Source organism: Gorilla gorilla, chromosome 1 (genome assembly GCF_029281585.2).
Source record: "Gorilla gorilla gorilla isolate KB3781 chromosome 1, NHGRI_mGorGor1-v2.1_pri, whole genome shotgun sequence".
Classification (NCBI taxonomy): Eukaryota; Metazoa; Chordata; class Mammalia; order Primates; family Hominidae; genus Gorilla; species Gorilla gorilla.
Window position 1 is genome coordinate 75,617,692 of NC_073224.2, and position 20,062 is coordinate 75,637,753.

Genomic DNA, 20,062 nt, shown 5'->3' on the forward strand with positions numbered 1-20,062 from the left:
GGAGAACTCACAGTTCCACGTGAGTGGGGAAGCCTCACAATCATGGCAGAAACCAAGGAGGAGCAAGTCACATCTTACGTGAATGGCAGCAGGCAAAAAGAGAGCTTGTGCAGAGAAACTCCTGTGTTTAAAACCATCAGATCTCATGAGACCCATTCCCTATCACAAGAACAGCACGGGAAAGACCTATCCTGTGATTCGATCACCTCCCACCCAGTACCTCCCACAACACATGGGAATTATGGGAGCTACAAGATGAGATTTGGGTGGGGACACAGAGCCAAACCATATCACAAGGACGTTAAGTTCTTCAAGAAGTTTTAAGGATATAGCAGAGTCAGCTTCTAGCAACAGTAACAGCAAACACTTATATAGGACATACCAACACAATTTCTAGGGAGGTAAACAGAATCCTACTTTGATTAAAGCTTGGACAAAGACAATGAAGAGGCAACTCCCAGGACCTCAGGTGGTTAGATCAGGAGACTCTTAGCTCAGTTTTGCAAACAGAGGGCCTCCTTTGGTTTTCCCAGTCCATCAATCCCATTTGAGTCAATGCTTGTTAGGGAGCACCAGCCATGTGCGAGGCACTGTGCAGGATGCATTGGAGCTGGAGACCAGGGAGTGGATGGAAAGGTAAAGAAGGGCACTCCAGACCTAAGACATTGCATCGTGTGTTTAGAGAAGGCAGAGTGGTCAGCAAGGCCAGAGCTGAGCTCACAGGCAGGTGGTGGAAAACAAGGGGCTACAAAAAGAATCCAGGACTGATACTGACATGCTCCAAATGCCAACCGAGGGATGTGTGCCTTAGCCCCATGGTTCTGGAAACCCCCAGAACGCTATAGACAGAGGTTGCCCCATGGACACTGGAGATCCTGTCTTGCTCACAGCCATCTCCCCCGTGCCTGGAACAGTACCTGGCACGTTTATTGATGGAAGTAAAGAATAAACGAATGATTTACATTGGAGAACATACTTAAATGTAGAGCCTGGGGAAGGACTAAAGACAGGAGGACCCCATCAAGAACTCACAGCGATATGGAACCCAGGAGGCAGAGGTTCCAGTGAAACGAGATCGCCCCACTGCACTCTAGCCTGTGTGACAGAGCGAGACTCCATCTCAAAAAAAAAAAAAAAAAAAGAATTCACAGCAATCATCCAGGTGAGAATTGACCAGGGAAATCAGTGGTGATGGGTACAGAGAGAAGAGCACACAATCAATCAACAGTGAGGGTGGGCACAATAGGACTTATAGACTAATGGGATACAGTGTACAGAGGGCAAGAGGTGTTAAAGACACCTGGCCAGTATCCTGATGAATGAGGGAGAGGGGAATGGGCTGCTTGGGAGAAGAAACCTGTAGGGCTTGGAGATGTGAGATGCTCTAGGCCCACCCTGGAGAACAGCATTTGCATCCTCCACTGAGCAGATATTGTGGGGAGGAGCTAGCGCGGGTGGTGAGAAGCAAATAGCGTGGAAAGTAAGAAAGAGCATGGTTACTGCAGCCTCCTGCAGAGAGCTGACAGCCTCCCTGTAGCTCTTTTCTCTGCTCACCAGGCCATGTAGCCCCTTACTCAGGGACACAGCCCTAGAGACAGAGGAGTGGCTGGATAACAGGAAGGGAAGCAGGGGTGCAAGGGTGTGCAACTCGTGGTGGCAGGGTGTAGTGCCAAGCTGGGGCCTGTGGCAGCAGCTGAGGTGTCAGGGAACACAGAAGATGTGAGGACAGCCCATCTCACCAGTGGAAGCTCACAGGGAGGTTTTCAAGCCGCATCCGAGCTAGGGCTGGCAGGACTGAGGATGGATTCTATGTTTCATGGAGAGAGGACCAGGGTGGCTCCTTTCCCATGTATAGGCATATGTTTTAGGTTTGGGTGGTGACATCATTACCTTGGTGTTCCCTACACCCGGTTCCAGAAACTTTGAGAAGCTGGGAGGAGCCAGGGACCTGCTCATGTCTGTGATACAGACCCCACCCCTAAACTGTCCTCTACAGATATACAGCCAGGGCAGGGGGCTCCAGGTGCCCAGGGGATGTGCTCAGGGTGATCCTCCAACAGCCAGCCCTCAGACGGCACATGGTTCCCAGGAAGGACTTTGAAAAGCTGAAATCTCAACCAGCCATGCAGGCTCCTTGGGAAGGATCCGTGCAAGGGTCCACAGGTCCACCCTCCCCAGGCTCACAGAGAAGGCCCAGGCTGAGGGGTGGACCACATGTTTCACTCGCACAGGACTAGAGCTTTGGGTTTGAAAGGGACACATTTATTGAGTACCTACTATGTGCCAAGCTCTGTACTAGACACTGGGGATAGAAAGATAAATGTGACATAGTCCCTGCCTTCAAGGAGTTCGCAGTTCATTGGAAAAAACTGACATAAAACCAAATAATTAGAATGCGTAAGGCCATTCTAAGGATTAAATGTAATTAATTGTAATTAAGTGGGAGACAACACTAAGTCATTTAATCCTCACACGAACAGCCTGGGAGAGGTGGTGTTGGCCCATTTTACAGGTGAAGAAAGTGAGGTTACATTGGTGAAATCACTTGCCTCAGGTCATACAACTAGGGAGAGACACTGCCGGCAGAGTGCGGGAGCACCACACAGCCTGGTAAGAGTCACTTCTGGGCCTCTCTTCCCAACTGTGCTCTGTGGTATCTCACTGGTGGCTTGAAACCTACCAACAGATGGGTCACAGAAATCAGCAAACACTACAAAGCAGGTGACAGCCTGGATTCAGATTCCAATTTGAAACTAAAGACTCCCTTCCAGTCTCCCCTAGAACATTCTCTGATTTGAACCGCCCACTCCTTCTAAAAAGTCTGCCTCCCCAAGAGACTCACAGCAGCTTGCCCTGGACAAGACCAAAAAAGACAATGGATGTGGTCCGCCTTGGGAGTTCCCAAGGGCTGTGCAACAAAGTCAAGTCACCGTCCACCCTTCAGCTCTGAGCTAGAATCTCAGCAGACACATCTGGGCCAGGTAAGTCAGTGGGCCTGGGATGGGAGGGACAGAGTGGACCAAGAGGAAGAGGCGGCTGCGAGGGAGAGCGCGTTCCTTTCTCTAGAACGCTCATCTGGAGAACGTGGTTAGTGTGATTAGTTGAGTAATCTCTGTCTCCCCCACCAGGTCCACAAGGACAAGGACTGTGGCTGGCTTCACTAACCACTGTAGTGCAAGCACCACACCTGGGCAGCAGGAAGCCCCACACCAAGATTTGCTGAGTGAATGAATGAGGTAGTGAATGAAGCAGGAGGCCATAAACGCTGAAGGTGTACACCTGCCTCCCTCCCGCATCTTCTACCCACCCTATGAGGAGGGAGGGGAGGCTGCAGGAGAGCTGGGCTACCTGGGGTAGAGTCCGGGTTCTGCTACTTACTAGGTAACCTGTGCCTCTGCGTCCTCCGCTGTAAAACGGGGTCTGTGGGGTTGTCCTGAGAATTAAATGAGTTAACATTTGTAAAGTACCTGGCACGCAGTAAGCGCTATGTGTGTTAAACAGATAAGGAAGACACCCCCGCCCCCCACCCTCCACTCCCCAGATCACTCTGTGGGCAGAGACCGTTTTCTCCTCTGCTCTTCCAAGGTAACGGTTCAGCCCGTTCCACCCCGAGAGGGTTTCCCTGGGGAAAAGAACCACCGCCTTGTCAGAGCTCCGAGCGTCCTCCCCTTCCCCACACCCCGTCCCACCTCCAGCGTCCCCACCCACCCACCTCTGTCTCTCTGTAAGTGACCCTGAGCCTCGTCCAGCTCCGCCAGGCCCCCAGGCTCGCGGAAGGGGCCCCAGCAGCCCCGCTGCGGGCTGGGGGTCCGGGAAGCTGCAGGCTGGACGCACCGCCCCAGTCAGCGCCAAGGCCCGGCCCGCACGCCGCGGGCGCCACCCAGTGGCCATCTGCGGAATCGGCGGCGGAGGCGGCCTGCAAGAGCCTGGAGGCCCAGAGGGTACCCGGGGTGACAAAAGGCAGAGAAGGTGGAAGGAAGGGCGTATCACCGAAGGGACTGCTAGTCTGTAGGTCATAGAGCAATTCATTCAGTCCAGGAACAGTGATCCGTGGGCAGGGCTGCACGGGCGCCGGTGCGCAGAGCCTGCAGGGGCCCTTTTCTCCCTGTGGGTTAGATATCCCCGGCCCCAGGTGACCCCTCCCGTAGGACAATCTCTGGCATGAGTCTGAGGTTCCTGCTCCTGGAATCCCTGGCTTCCCTGTGCCAAGCGCATTACACCCACAGCGCCACAGCTCTGGGCTGATGAGAAGACAAAGATGGGACTCTACACCCTGACGTTGGAGAAGCGCCTCGCTCCCTGGCTGAGGTCTCTGGGGAATAGCATTTGGCGGAGACTCCAGGTTCTAATCCCAGCTATGCCCTGACTCTACGTGTGCCCCAGCCCATCTGTGCCTCGATGTTCCCATCTGTGGAAAAATGATGATAAAAATAAAAATCTACCCAACCTCCTTTCCGGAGGTGGGGGAGGTGAGGCTTGCACGAAATAATGCTGACGAAAGCATTTTGAAGACCAAAAACCATGGTATTCCAAGTTTCTGATCTGTGATAGCTTTAGTAACCAGGTGAATACAAGAAATTACAAATACACTTACTTAAAGAGTAAGCCCCTCAAGTTCTGACATTAAAAATTCCTCAAACAGGAGACTTTTGTTTGGAGGGGAAAGAAAGGAGCATGCAGTTGAGATCCAAAAATACAAAGTTCCATATGGGAAATTTAAATGATCTTAAGGATTTTACTATATAAAATTTAGAAGGCAGCTCACTCTTCAGGAAACTAGTAGAACAGACATTACCATCCCCAAAGACATTTGGAGGACAAAGGAAAAGCCAAAAGTTAACTAGGATCCACCTGATCTACTTCAAAAGCACAATCACAGAACCTCACAGTGACCTAGGACATCCCAACAGCCACCAGCATCTATTCAGAGTGCGCATGAACACCTCCACCTGCCCACTTGTATGGGGCTATTCCTTGTACAAGAACAAATCCACCTGCAGACCCCATTCTGATAGCCACAGCAGTGGAACCCAGGCCCCTGACTATTGGCCCAGTATCATAAGAATGAAGCTGTCCCCCATTTCAGAGTTCAGACCTGGAATCTCAAGGCAGGATGAGAATTGACCCTAGAGTGAGGGAGAGAGGCACCCCTGACCCAACCTTTACCCCCGAAACAGAGCAGCGAGCCAAACAGCATTCCCTCACTGACTGGGTACCATGGGTAGCAGCTGCGGGGAAAGCGAGACCACCTGCTTCAGGAGAGAGGATTGGGGCAAGCTGAGCAGGGGCCCAGCACCTGGCAGGGCAGACCTGAATGAGGGATTTCAGCTCCTTTGATTAACACATCTCCTCAAAGTCCTTTTTATTTTATTTTATTTATTTTATTTATTTATTTATTTATTTTGAGATGGAGTCTCACTCTGTAGCCAGGCTGGAGTGCAGTGGCGCGATCTCAGCTCACTGCAACCTCCGCCTCCCGGGTTCACGCCATTCTCCTGCCTCAGCCTCTCAAGTAGCTGGGACTACAGGTGCATGCCACCACGCCAGGCAAATTTTTTATTTTTTGTAGAAACGGGGTTTCGCCATGTTGGCCAGGATGGTCTCGATCTCTTGACCTCGTGATCTGCCCACCTCGGCCTTCCAAAGTGCTGGGATTACAGGCGTGAGCCACCTCACCCAGCCCCAAAAGTCCTTTTTGACATGCAGGGTCCTATGCAGATCCTAGCAGCCTCCTCCTCCTCCCTTCCCCCTCTCTTACTGTCTTCCTTCCGAAGTAGAGAGGGTCACATACACCATCACAGCCTGTGTATTTCTGCTTCACAGTGTTTTTTCCCCAGTTTGTTCTGTTTCTCAGGCTTTTCTTCCCCCTTGCATCACATGGTGCCACGCAATATCTGTTTCCTCTGTGGTCCTCCAGAGTGCCAGAATCTCTGGGAGTGAGCTTTGACAGACATCTCCTCTGAGTTCTCCAAGCCTGGTGGGTTGTTGGATTTTACTGAGCTCCACTGTCTAAGTGCACTCGCACAGAGGCAGGCAGAGGGATTAGATGCCTAGCAGCCAAGTGGACAGCACTCTGATGTCAATTCTCACCCTGTTTAGAAGTTCCACATCCTGGATTCTGAGGTGAGGGGCAGACCCAGTCTCATGGTAGCAGTATTGGTTTCAAATTAATTCAACAATTCCCTGTTGCTCTTACTCTGGCTTCAGCACTGTGCTGGGTATTGGGGGATTTCAAAGGCAGGATGAGAAGATCTCAAGACTCCCTCACCTCGCCTTTCATTCTGACCCAAGGAAGAAGAGCACTCATCTGGTTGGTCAGATTTCAGGACATTGACATATTTGCAAGTGGGTGTAGTCACTATGCATAAAAGATAAGCTGAGGATGTAGCTGCAGAGGTTCTCTGTTCACCCGGCAGATGCACTTCACTGGCCCAGGCTGAGGCACTGTCCTTGTCCTTCCATGTGGCTGGCCAGAGAACAAGAAGAGCAGAGATTTGGGGAGAAGAAGGCCCCCATACTCAGCCCAGCTAAGCCCAGTTCACTGCATGGGGTTTATGGTCCAAGCCCAGCTACGAGCAAAGGTGATTCTGCTTCCTCCTCTGTTCTTCCTCTAGGGCTCCCTTTGGGACTTTGCAGGCAGTGGTTGCTAGAGTCTAGGTCTGCCTGGATGCCCTAGCCCTTACACATGGCTTAGCACCTCAGTACTGCCAATAGCTTTGATAAGGAGCCATCACCCTCCAGCTCAACAGGGAGGCTAGCGCAGTGCTGAGGGAGGAGGGAAGAGCTAGAATATGATTTCATCAGGGAGTTGGGAAAGGCTTCACAGAGACAGCAGAGTTTAACACTGGCCTTGAAAGACACATAGGATTCCATAGAAATTTGGAGGCAAAATTGACAAATGGGATCTAATTAAACTAAAGAGCTTCTGCACAGCAAAAGTAACTATCATCAGAGTGAACAGGCAGCCTACAGAATGGGAGAAAACTTTTGCAATCTATCCATCTGACAAAGGGCTAATATCCAGAATCTACAAGGAACTTAAACAAATTTTCAAGGAAAAAACAATCAACCCCATCAAAAAGTGGGCAAAGGACATGAACAGACACTTCTCAAAAGAAGACATTTATGCAGCCAACAAACATGAAAAAAAGCTCATCATCACTGGTCATTAGAGAAATGCAAATCAAAACCACAATGAGACACCATCTCACACCAGTTAGAATGGCAATCATTAAAAAGTCAGGAAACAACAGATGCTGGAGAGGATGTGGAGAAATAGGAACACTTTTACACTGTTGGTGGGAGTGTAAATTAGTTCAACGATTGTGGAAGACAGTGTGGCGATTCCTCAAGGATCTAGAGTCAGAAATACCATTTGAACCAGCAATCCCATTACTAGGTATATTCCCAAAGGATTATAAATCATTCTACTATATAAAGACACATGCACACGTATGTTTACTGCAGCACTATTCACAATAGCAAAGACTTGGAACCAACCCAAATGCCCATCAATGATAGACTGGGTAAAGAAAATGTGGCATATATATACCATGAAATACTATGCAGCCATAAAAAAGAATGAGTTCATGTCCTTTGCAGGGACATGGATGAAGCTGGAAACCATCATTCTCAACAAACTAACAGAGGAACAGGAAACCAAACACCGCATGTTCTCACTCATACGTGGGAGTTGAACAATGAGAACACATGGACACAGGGAGGGGAACGTTACACACCAGGGCCTGTGGGGGGGTAGGGGGCAAGGGGAGAGATAGATTAGGAGAAATACCTAATGTAGATGATGGGTTGATGGGTGCAGCAAACCACCATGACACATGTATATCTATGTAACAAACCCAGGAGTTCAAGGTTACAGTGAGCTGTGATTGTGACACTGCACTTCAGGCTGGGTGACAATGAGACCCCATCTCTTAAAAAAAAAAAAGAAGTTTTCACCTAATTTAGTAGATACCTGGGAGCCGCTGAAATCTATTGAGCGGGGGAAGGATCTGAGCGCTAAAAGGATGACTCTGGCAGAAGTGTGCAGGATGAATTGGAGCCAAACAAGGGGTGGGAGGACCAGTTAGGAGACAGAGACAGCAACCCAGGCAAGCAGAACGTGAGGGTGGAGTGGTGGTGCTAGACCAGAGGCCCCAGCTGGAGCGAGCATGGAACCTGGAGGGCTTCATCCCAAGGAAGAGACAAGCTGGACTGTGGAGGATTGCTCTAATGGCTCCAGGACAATGAGGGTGCCCACCAGAGAACCTGGGAAGATGGGGAAGGTGGGGCTGGTTTGCAGAAAGATAAGCCTGGCCACCTGCCCTGGACCTCTCCACCTCACCTACTACCACTGCTCCCAGAATACACCTGCAGTGGTGTCCCTGGGCTGCTATTGTCAAGAGCTGGAATATCCTTCCCCCAACTCCCATCCCCGTCCTCACCAGGCTGTCTCTCACTTATTCTTCAATTCTCAGCTCCAGCATTGCCTCCTCCTGGAAGCAGCCCCTGAGTCCCACAGTCAGACTTAGTCAAATGCCCTTCTTCTTCCCCAGTACAGCTTCTTACTCACCTCCATCCTAACACTTGTGCTGGGTGAACTGCAGTTACTGGTTCACTTCTGTTTCCCTAATCTTCCCAAAGCCTTTTGAAGACAGGTGTTTAGTTTATCCAACATGTATGCAACAATATTTATGAGCACCTACTATGTTCTAACTCCCGGGTGCTGAGAACTCGCTGTGGAGCAAGGAATGCTTGGTCCGGTGGAGGAAGGAGGTGGCCATTTGAACTGATGCAGGGCTAGCTCTTCTTTGACTCTTTATTCTTCACCACTAGCAAGGCCTGGCACAGAGAAGACTCTAAATAAATGGTGGTGGAGTAAAAGGAGGACATAATGATTGGGATGTGTTGCAGGACATCCAGAAAGCAACTAGGAACAGAGGGCTGGAGTTCAGGAGAGGTGACTGCAGAGGGATATTTTTGGAATTCTGCCCTGCTCATCTGTAAGTTCATGTGAGTTGCATTAAACCTGATGTGGAGAGTGCGTAGGGGTCTCGGAGCTTAAAGGAAATATGAAGAAAATGAGCAAGCTCCCATCCGCATTGCCTCTGCACTCCCAGCACTGCTTTTGCATGAATAGGGGACAGACACATCCCTGGCACAGGGAGGCTGTTCCCACTTAGAGCACATCTGTTGAAGGAATGAGGACACCAAGGCTGCCTGCACCCTAAGGCCAAACATCAGCTGGGCACCCAACACTTACACTACCAAAAGCTGCTGTCCAAGGAAGCAAGAGAGACTGGGGAAAAGCGCAGCTGCCTGCATGCAGTGTCCCAGCAGCAAATCATGTCTGCAGGCTCTAGACCCACCAATGATTTTTCTTCTCTTCCTAATTCAATGCAAGGTTTCAGCTCCATCTGAGTGCCTGTGGCACTGAGAAAATTAAAGGTAGACTTAATTAATCCCAAATGATCTTGGCTCACTGCAACCTCTGCCTCCCGGGTTCAAGTGATTCTCCTGTCTCAGCCTCTCAAGTAGCTCTTCATGCAAAGCGACATTGAAAACGGAAAGACCCTATTCTGGGCATCATTTCTGCTGGTCCTAAAAAGGAGTTATCCAAATCCCCACTCAAGAGCTCCCCTTCTGGCTCCCTGGTGGAAGCCAGCCCAGGTGAAGGCTCCTTCACTCTCCCACAACTCTAAAATGCACTGTATAAGTTCTTGTGGACAAATTGCCATTAGGAACAGCTTCCAGCTGTCAGAAAACACTTGCAAGTAAACAACCCCATCCCAGTCAAACTGTATGACTTAGCTTTGGAGGTTTCTGAACTTCTGAGCCCTTTTGCCATCCCAGCCCCACCCCTATAGTGCCTATGACCTTCAGCTCCTCCTCTGATGAAGATTCTAGACTGAAAGCTCCATGAGGAAGGGGCCGTGCCATGCTTCACTATCACAGCATCTAGTACATCTCCTGGAACATAGTAGGCCCTTGCTAAGGATTTGCTTTGCGGATTCAACACCTCTCTTGTATAAGATACAAAGATGTATAGGAGGCCAGGTGTGGTGGCTTACACCTGTAATCCCGGCACTTTGGGAGGCCAAGGTGGATGGATCACCTGAGGTCAGGAGTTTGAGACCAGCCTGGCCAACATGGTGAAATCTCATCTCTACTAAAAATACAAAAACTAGCTGGGTGTGCTGGTGCACACCTGCAATCCCAGCTACTTGAGAGGCCAAGGCAGGAGAATCGCTTGAACCCGGGAAGCGGAGGTTGCAGTGAGCCAAGATCATGCCATTGCACTCCATCGTGGGCAAGAAGAGCGAAACTCCATCTCAAAAAAAAAGATGTATAGGATACGTTTCCCACCTTCGGACCCATCCTCCTTCTTAGGACACAGTCTGGAGAGGGTTGCTGAGGTCTCTTCCCACCAACAGTCCTTTCGCCAGATGTGCCAGGGCTGGCCAGCCCCAGCAGTGAGACACACTGCTGGGTGGCACCAGGGTCAGAAGAGCACTGGTCTAGCCATAGTGGCTCCTTTAGTCCTCCACTCAGGACCCTTCCTCTGAGCCTACAAATAATGCAGGCTGGCCTCTCCCATTCTCGACCCTCATTTTCCCCCATCAGCCCAGCGCTCCCTGTACCCTCTAGGATGCTTCCAGGAATATACAGCACCGTTTCAGAGAGGATTGAATTGCATGGCTTCTTGAGCAACCTGGAACACTTGAGCCAGCCAAATTTCTGCTTTATTTCAGACCACCAGGTATAACAGCAGAATTCTTCATCCTCATTAGAAAGGTGTTAGTGTGCAGTCCATAGAGAGAGAGACATCATGGTTAAGAGGCAGGTTCAAGAGCCTGGATACCTCAACTCCATCCTGGCTGTGCCACTTACTTTCTGGTGGTGGTGGGGAAAGTTCTTCATCTCTGTTTTCTCACCTCTAAAATGAGGCTGATATTAATAGTTCCTACCTCACTGGGATGTTATGAGGGTTAAATGACATCATCCATCTGAAGCACTTAGAAAAAGTGAGTATGCAATACAAACCTTCATTATTATCCGTATTTACAGTTTACAGAGGGCCCCACCAGAAGTGTTAACTGTAATTTACAAATATAAGACGGTGCACACTCACTGGCTCCCTTTTCTCAATTTAGGATAGCACTTTCCACTTCACCTTTCTATCTCCAAGAGGCTCTTCTCTGCCCCCTCATGGAAACACTTCCACCAAATCCCACTGCCTCCCCCCAGCCCACAAAACTGATCATTTCCCATGCCCTCCTGGCTGCTCCATATTAATCAGCACAGCCTGTTTCAGATGTCCCCCAAAACTTAGTGGCTCAACACAACAAAGGTGAGTTTTGCCTTCAGAGTCCAATACGAGTTGAGTGTAGCAGACATTCTGCTCCACTAAGGCATTCGGGGACCTGGGCTCCTCCCAAGTAGCTCCACTGTCTTTCAGGGCCTTGGAGTACCACCCTGGGTCCCCTGAATCCAACAAGCAGACGGGAAGAAAACAGGGGGAGGATGGTATGGCAGGTTTTAGGACCGAGCCAGGCAGGGCTGCTCATCCCTTTAGCCCACCTTCCACAGGCCAGAAAGCCAGCCCCATTGTTAGCAGCAGTGAATCTGCAGGGGTGTGCAGCAACTTGATTCTTGCCCTCTCAGAGGAAAGAATTCGGCTGAGGGGGCAGAAGTAGTTTTAAGGCAGAGGGAGAGACCGACGCAAGTTTTAGAGCAGGAGTGAAAGTTTATTAAAAAGTTTTAGAGCAGGAACAAATGGAAGTAAAGTACACTTGGAAGGGGGCCAAGCAGGTGACTTGAGAGATCCAAGTGTGCCATTCAGCGCTTGACTTGGGGTTTTATATACTAGCACAGTTCCAGGGCTTCTGTTTCTCCTCCCTTGATTCTTCCCTAGGGGCTGGCTGTCCAGGGCTGTCCACTTGCGTGGTGGCCTGCGGGCACTTGGGAGGGGCCACATGCACAGCATGTTTACTGAAGTTGTGCACATGCTCATTTGAGGCATTTCTCCCCTTACCAGTCGAGTGTTCCTAGAGGAAGGTCATATACAGGTTAAACTCTGTCATTTTGCCTCTTAGTGCCCAGGCTAAAGCCCACTCGCCCAGCTCCTGAGATCTTACCAGGAAGCGGCTGCTCACCAGCTTCAGGTGTTTTCTATTAGGAGTCTTCCTTTCCTTGGTGCCACCTATGCCCTATTATTATTTTAGACTGACAGTTAACAACTGCCTGACCATCACCTGATGGTTGCCTGACATTCCTGTGGGCGGGGGGGTGGGGAGTCCTCTCCTGTCCTGCTCATGTCTGCTTAGCTACCTACTCTAACACTATGACTCCACCTTACAGTAGTGGAAGCTCAGAAAGATAGCCTGTCCAGCCGGGTGCAGTGGCTCACGCCTGTAATCCTAGCACTTTGGGAGGCCAAGGTGGGCAGAGTTCAGGAGTTTAAGACAAGCCTGGCCAACATGGTGAAACCCTGTCTCTACTAAAATACAAAAATTAGCCAGGCGTGATAGCAGGTGCCTATAATCCCAGCTACCTGGGAGGCTGAGATGGGAGAATCGCTTGAACCCAGGAGACAGTGGGTGGAGTGAGCTGAGATCATGCCACTGCACTCCAGCCTGAGTGGCTGAGCGAGCCTCCGTCTCAAAAAAAAAAAAAAAAAAAAAAAGATAGCCTTTCCATGTGTCCAGGAGGGGAATCAAACCTGTTTGATGAACATATTGTATTTTTTCTGCTACCTGCTCCTGAAGCAGAGGCTTTTCTGGGAGAAAACTTGAATCTATTCTCTTCAGGCCATTCTCTTAGAAAATAGGCCCAAAGTGATACTCCATGTTTCCCTGCAAATCCTGTAGCAGACGATGTCTCATCATCAAATCCAGCAGGCAGACATGGGAGAAAGAAGGTGGTCTTCAGGAGAGACGGAGCTGGTGCTGCTCTCAGCTCTGCCACTCCTTGGCAGCTCAGCTTCCTCCTTTGCAGGATGGAAGTGGGGGCATGGAGGACTTTGAGCACTGGTGACTACATATATGAAGAGTGGCCAGGGATATTAATGTCCTTGGCCCTGCTTCCCTGTTCTCCCATCCCCCAACCACCTCACACCACCCCACACCACCTGTCCAGAGTCAGGGCTGCCGGGACAGGCACAGTTCTTCTGGCTGCCCGGGTGGTCTGTTTTCAGCCAGTCAACCCCGCTGACAGGGCAGAAACAATGGGGAAGGGGAATGAGGATCAGGACAGCCTGCGAATGTAATTAAGCGAAAGAAAATCTGAAAACCCAAATCCCTCTCCCACCCCAACCGATGCCAGCTTGATCTTTTTTGTTTCTGGACCCCACCCCCAATGCACGCCCCCACACTTCATGCTCAGCTGATCCAGATGGTCTGTGGATGCTGAGAGCCAAACAGTGTGGGGAATTGGTTGTTTCATAAGCTCCTACAGACTCTGTCACTAATTGTAAACCCATTTGGGACACATTCTGAAACAAGAGGCTTTTCACTAACCTCTAGTTCCTAAACAAACAAAGACAAATCAGGGTTCATGCTTTCTCTCTCATTCTACCCCTCCCCAGGCTCCTCCTCACCTTGCTTTAAAACAATTACTTGGGAAACAAAGGGCAACACCCACTTTGTGCGCCCCTGGTAATACCGCAGTCACCTACCAGCTCTGGAAGCAAGAGAGTCATTGTTCTCCTAGCAACACGCACTGCCCCAGCTGCACGTGTTTGGTACTTGGATTACACCAGCCAGCAGCGGGGGTGTGCATGTTGCTAGGAGAACTTGAACTCGATTCTAAATTTGCAACCTCTCCTCACTGCCACAGCTTTCTTTCAGCTGCAAACAGACACACACTCAACTGCAGAATCCACAATGCTGGGCCCAACAGGGAAATCCCCAGCCTCAGATAAGACCAGTGTGCTTTCTTTCATCCTTTTCTTTTCTCATGTCCTTCTTTCTTGAATTTCAGACAGATAACAACCACACAAATAAGCAAGAATTATGAAGATCCATTGTACAATATCGACTGAGCACATCCTATTGCTGGCTGCTGTCCTGGTCACTTCAGACACAGCATGAAGGAAACAGACAAAAGATCTTCCCCTTAGAGAGCCTGCGTCTGGGGTAGGGAGGATGATAAGCAAATAAACACATCAGTATCAGTCGGGGTTCTCCAGACAAACAGAGCCAGGAGGAGCTAGATTAGCTCTAAATCTAGATGACATAGATGTGTGTATGTGTACATATTACATATATGTATAAAGGAATTTATTTCAGGAATTGGCTCATACAGTTGTGGAGGCTGGCAAGTCTGAGATCTGTGGAGCAGGCTAGCAGGCTGGAAACTCATGCAGGAACTGATGCTGCAGTCTTGGGGCAGAATTTCTTCTTCCATAGGGAAACGTCAGTTTTCCTCTTCAAACATCTCCACTGATTAGATGAGGCCCACCAAGCTATCAAGGGTAATCTCCTTTACTTAAAGACAACTGATCATGTTTACCATATCTATAAAATACCTTCACAGCAACACTAGGTTAGCGTTTGCTTCAATAACTGGGTCTTGCCTGGGCGCGGTGGCTCACACCTGTAATTCCAGCACTTTGGGAGGCAAAGGCGGGCAGATCACAAGGTCAGGAGATTGAGACCATCCTGGCTAACATGGTGAAACCCCATCTCTACTAAAAAATAAAAAATAAAAAAATTAGCCAAGCATGGTGGCAGGTGCCTGTAGTCCCAGCTACTCAGGAGGCTGAGGCAGGAGAATGGCGTGAACCCAGGAGGCAGAGCTTGCAGTGAGCCAATATCGCGCCACTGCACACTAGCCTGGGCCACAAAGCGAGACTCCATCTCAAAAATAAAAATGAAAAAATAAAAAAAAATAACTGGGTCTTATAGCTTAGCCAAGTTTGACACATAAAACCAAGCATGCCAAATGCATGTCCAATGTGTTGGGTAGTGATAAGTAAGTGCAATGGGGAAAAAGAAAGCAAGTGGAGAGGGACAGGGAGCCCCAGGCAGTGGGGCACAGGAGACCTACCATGTGAGATATAATACGTCGTTCAATACAAACTTGAAAGAAAAATAAATGAACATACCTAGGCACTGCATTCAAAAAGCACAACAAAATCCTCACTTAGCGACAGATCTGCTTAATCATGACTCTGCAGCACTGGAATTGAGGACAGGAGAGAGGCCGTTTGCAGAGCTCTAATTAATAGCAGCACAGCCAAAGCAAGAAGCAAGCATTTAGTCTCCGGTCTTGACGGATCTTCAGAAACAGATCCCTGTCTGCAACTGCCTCCTGGCTGAATTCCTGCTTCCACGCTCGCCCCTCCCTCCACTACTCTGCTCCCACCCCTGACAGTGGTTGCAGGTGCTTGGCCTCTTCTCCCCGCCGCCCCCCAACCCCATCCCTTCACCACCGCCTCCCACTGCAGCTGCAGTCCCGGTAGCCTCTTGCTGGTTCCCCAGCACTCCTTCTGGCTTCTGCCCCAGGCCTTTGCTCCTCCTCCTCCACATCCTGGAAGGGTCTCCTCCCAGCCATGTGCCTGGCTCTCCCCACACATCCTCCTCAGAAAGGCCAGCCTTGACCACCACATAAAATAGCACGCTCGTCATCACTCTCTGCCTCCTTAGCCCATCTTCTTGGTCTTCATAGCGCATATGTTAAATATCTATTTCTCTGCTGATTGTCTTCTCTCACTCTGTTGTTTTTTTAAAATTGTAGTAAAATTACATAAAATTTACCACTTTCAACTGCACAATTCAGTGACATTTAGCACATTCCCAGTGTTAGACAACCATCACCACTACCTAGTTCCAGAACACTTTCACCACCCTAAAGGAAACCCATACCCATTAAGCAGCCACTCCCCATTTCTCCCTCCTCCAAGCCCTGACAATCACCACTCTGCCTTCTGTCTCTGTGGCTTTGCCTATTCTGGGTATATTACATGAAAGGAATCATACAGTATATGGCCTTTTCTGGCTGACTTTCACGCAGCATGATGTCTTTGAGGTTGGTCCATGCTGTAGCGTGGGGCAGTACTTCATTCCATCTATGGTTGAAGAGCATTCCATTGTGTGGATGTGCCATGTTTTGTTTCTCCATTCATCCACTGAGGGACATTTGGGTTGTCTGCACCTTCTGCTATTGTGAATGATGCCACAGTGAACATACATGTGTGGTGTTTGTTTGAAGGGGACTCTGTCTTGATCATTTTGTGTCCCTGGCCTGTGAACGGACCTGCAGATTAACCTGTGGACAGCTTAATCTTCAGGCAAATGAATCAAAGGCAAAGTTCAGCATCTAATATAATTTTCCCCAGGCCCCTTTATCAACCTTCTCTGCCACAGCAAGGACCAAGCCTTTGTATCCACACCTACCCAATACCCACACCCTGAGCCAAAGCCATCCAGCAGAGGGGCAGGGGTCCAGCTAGGCTCCTCCCAGCTCCCTGCTTCCCAAAGGTAAGACATCCAGGCCATTGAGCCAAATGTGCCCTTCGGAATTCCCATACAGCCCCAGGACTCCCCCAAAACAAAGCACTTTTGTCCTCAGGTAAAGGCTGACTAGTAGGCTAATAAGACTTCGGATATTTCTTTGAATGGGATAAAATCTCAAATTTTATGATTAGAAATCAGACCCTAAGAAACATCCCTGGGACTCGTTTCCAAGGCTGCCATAACAAAGTACCACAAACCAGGTGGCTTAAAGCAACAGAAATTCATTTTCTCATTATTCTGGAGGCCGGAAGCCTGAAATCCAGGAGTCAGCAGGGCCACGCTCCCTCGGGAGGCTCTGGGGAAGAGTCCTTCCCTGCCTCTTCCAGCTCACAGTGGTTTCCAGCAATCCTTGGCCTTGTTCTTGGCATGCAGCTGCCTAATCCCACCTCCACCTCCATCTTCACATGGCCTTCCTCCCTTGTATCTCACATCAGCTTCTTTTTTTTTTTTTTTTTGAGACAGAGTTTCACTCTGTCACCCAGACTGGAGTGCAGTGGCGCCATCTCAGCTCACTGCAACCTCTGCCTCCTGGGTTCAAGTGATTCTCTTGCCTCAGCCTCTTGAGTAGCTGGGATTACAGGTGCCCATCACCACGCTCAGATAATTTTTGTATTTTTAGTAGAGATGGGGTTTCATCATGTTGGCCAGGCTGGTCTCGAACTCCTGACCTCAGGTGATCCACCCGCCTCCCAAAGTGCTGGGATTACAGGCATGAGCCACCACACCCGGCCCACATTATCTTCTTAAAAGGACATCATTCATATGGGATTAAGGGCCCATCCTACTCCAGCGTGATTTCATCTTAACTAATTCATCTACAATGACCGTATTTCCAAATAAGGTCATATTCTGCAGTAATTGGGGGTTAGGACTTCAACATATCTTTTCTGGAGACATAATTCATCACTTTGGAGAAGGGGTCATGGAATGCATAGCCTTGATTTTACTAAAGTGTAAATCATTGGTAAGGTATTGGGGAGGGCAGGGAGCTGTGTGCAAATAAAGAAGACCATGCACAGGCAGGGTTCCACTGATGAGGAGAAATGAGCAAGAAACAGGAGAATGGAACCTTCCTCTCTCTTCCTCTGTCTTCCTTGCAATTTAGCTGAGGGCCAAATCTGTACCTTGCAGCCAGCGCAGCTGCAGAACAGGGCAAGGAGGTATCTCAGGTCTCCTAGAGGGACCCTTGGAATGCACAGAGCAGCTCACTTCTCTGCTCAGAACCCTCCAAGAGCTCCCCTGTGAGCCCGGCTAATGCCCACAGGACCCCAGGCCATCTTCCCTCCACATTCCCGCTCCTATCCCTTCCCCACCTCTCACTCCATGCCAGCCACATTGGGTTCCATCCTGTTCTTGAAAATGCCCAGTATGCTCCTGTCCTGGCACCTGTGTCCTCCTGGTCCCTATCCCTGGAATGTTCTTCCTTCCTTCAGAGATCTACGTGGCTCAAACTGCATTCTATCTGGCCCTCCCTGCCCACCCTATCTCCCTTCCATCCTACCACTTTCTCTGCCCCTCTCTTGCTCATTTTTTCCATAGCCCTTGCCACCACCTGATGTACATATATTTACCTACTTACTGTCAGTCTTCCTCGACTAGAATATGCACACGTGATAGAGGGAACATCGTGCTGTGCTCCTCATGGCCATATTCCTGGCCTCCCAGCAGGCTTGGCCTGTATTAGCTGGTCAGTGACCTATCATCAGATAAAGGAAGCTGCTGTGCCACACCAGGTGCTAGAGGAGCTCTGCAGCTGCTAGAGGGCCCCTGCACTGGGGCTAGTGTCCTGAGGGTCAGGGGAGGGGCGGCTGGGCTTTAGATCCCTTCCTGCCTTCGGCACAGGGAAGACCCCAACCCTACCTGGAAGGGCTGCTGTCCTCAGCAGGCCCCACACCGCCTCAGCAGGCCCCACACGGCCCCACCTCCCAGAATTGCTTACCTCAGGCTGGGGAGGGAGTGGCCTTGGGTTCACCTGTTTTCTGGCTCTTCCTGGCAGCCTCTGCCGCTCCAGCCTGGGTGGTGGGGAGTCAGAGGGTCCATCTAGGCAGTGCATTTTCTGTTTCCTGCAGCTGCCGCAAAAAATCACCACAAACTCAGAGGTTTAAAATAACACAGTATTATTCTTACAGTCCTGGAGGTCAGAAGTCCAAAATAAGGCTAATGGGGCTAAAATCAAGGTATCAGCGGGGCTGGTTCCTTCCAAAGTGTGGGGAAGACAATCCATGGCCTACCTTGGCCCCTCCTCTGTCTCCAAAGCACAGCCCTCCAGTCTCTGCAAGCGCATCACTTCAGTCTGTGCTTCCCGGATCTTCCTGCCTTCTCCTCTGACTCTTGACTCCTGGGTCCCTCTGATGAGAACCTTTGTGATTACCTGGGGCCCACTTAGATAAGCCAGGCTAATCACCTCAAGATCCTTAACCGCATGGACAAAGTCCCTCTTGATATATGTTAACATTCCTAGTGCCAGGGATTAGGGCATAAACATATTTGGGGGCTGTTATTTAGCCTCCCTCAAGCAGGAATGGGGCAGCCCTGCTCCCCAACCACTGTCAGGATGTTACTGGAAAGAAGTCCTGATCCAGACCCTAAGACAGGGCTCTTGGAGCTCACACAAGAAAGAATTTGGGGCAAGTTCACAGAGTAAAGTGAAAGCAAGTTTATTTAAAAAGTAAAGGAATAGGCCAGGTGCAGTAGCTCACGCCTGATCCCAGCACTTTGGGAGGCCGAGGTGGATCACTAGAGGTCAGGAGTTTGAGACCAGCCTGGCCAACATGGTGAAAACCCATCTCTACTAAAAATACAAAAATTAGCCAGGCATGGTGGCTCATACCTGTAGTCCCAGTTACTCGGGAGGCTGAGGCAGGAGAATCGCTTAAACCCAGGAGGCAGAGGTCACAGTGAGCCAAGATCACACCACTGCACTCCAACCTAGGCAATAGAGTGAGACTGTCTCAAAAAAGAAAAAAAAGTGAAGGAATAAAAGGGTGGCTACTCCATAGGCAGAACCGCCCCGAGGGCTGCTACTGGCTATTTTTATTTCTTGATCATATGCTAAACAAGAGGTGGATTATTCACGAGTTTTCTGGGAAATGGGGTAGAGATTTCCCTAGGAACTGAGAGCTCCTCCCCATTTTAGACATACATGGTAACTTCTGGGCATTTGTAAACTGTCATGCACCGATGGGAGTGTCTTCAGCATGCTAACGCATTCTAATCAGCATATAATCAGCAGTGAGGGTAACCAGAGGTCACTTTTGTCACCATCTTAGTTCTGGCAAGTTTGGGCCAGCTTCTTTACCACATCCTGTTTTATCAGTGGGATCTTTGTGACCTGCATCTTGTGACCTCCTGTCTCATCTTGTGACTGAGAATTCCTAACCTCCTGGGGATGCTGCCCCAGCAGCTCTCAGCCTCATTTCACCCAGCCCCTATTCAAGATGGAGTCACTCTGGTTCCAACGCCTTTGACAATGACGTGTCAGGCACCTGCCCCACCCTGCTGAGGTGGGACCTTGCCTCCCAGAGTCCTTCTATCAGCTCCTCCTC

At 49.8% G+C, this 20,062-nt stretch overlaps 1 long non-coding RNA gene across 1 annotated transcript; it reads right to left on the reverse strand.

Moving 5' to 3' along the window:
- Nucleotides 1-11,726: 11,726 nt before the first annotated feature.
- Nucleotides 11,727-12,385, reverse strand: LOC129527973 (uncharacterized). Its single transcript, XR_008673086.2, has 2 exons — nucleotides 12,138-12,385; nucleotides 11,727-12,047 (listed from the first exon to the last, which is right to left on the reverse strand). It is a non-coding gene; the product is annotated as an uncharacterized lncRNA (long non-coding RNA).
- Nucleotides 12,386-20,062: the final 7,677 nt, after the last annotated feature.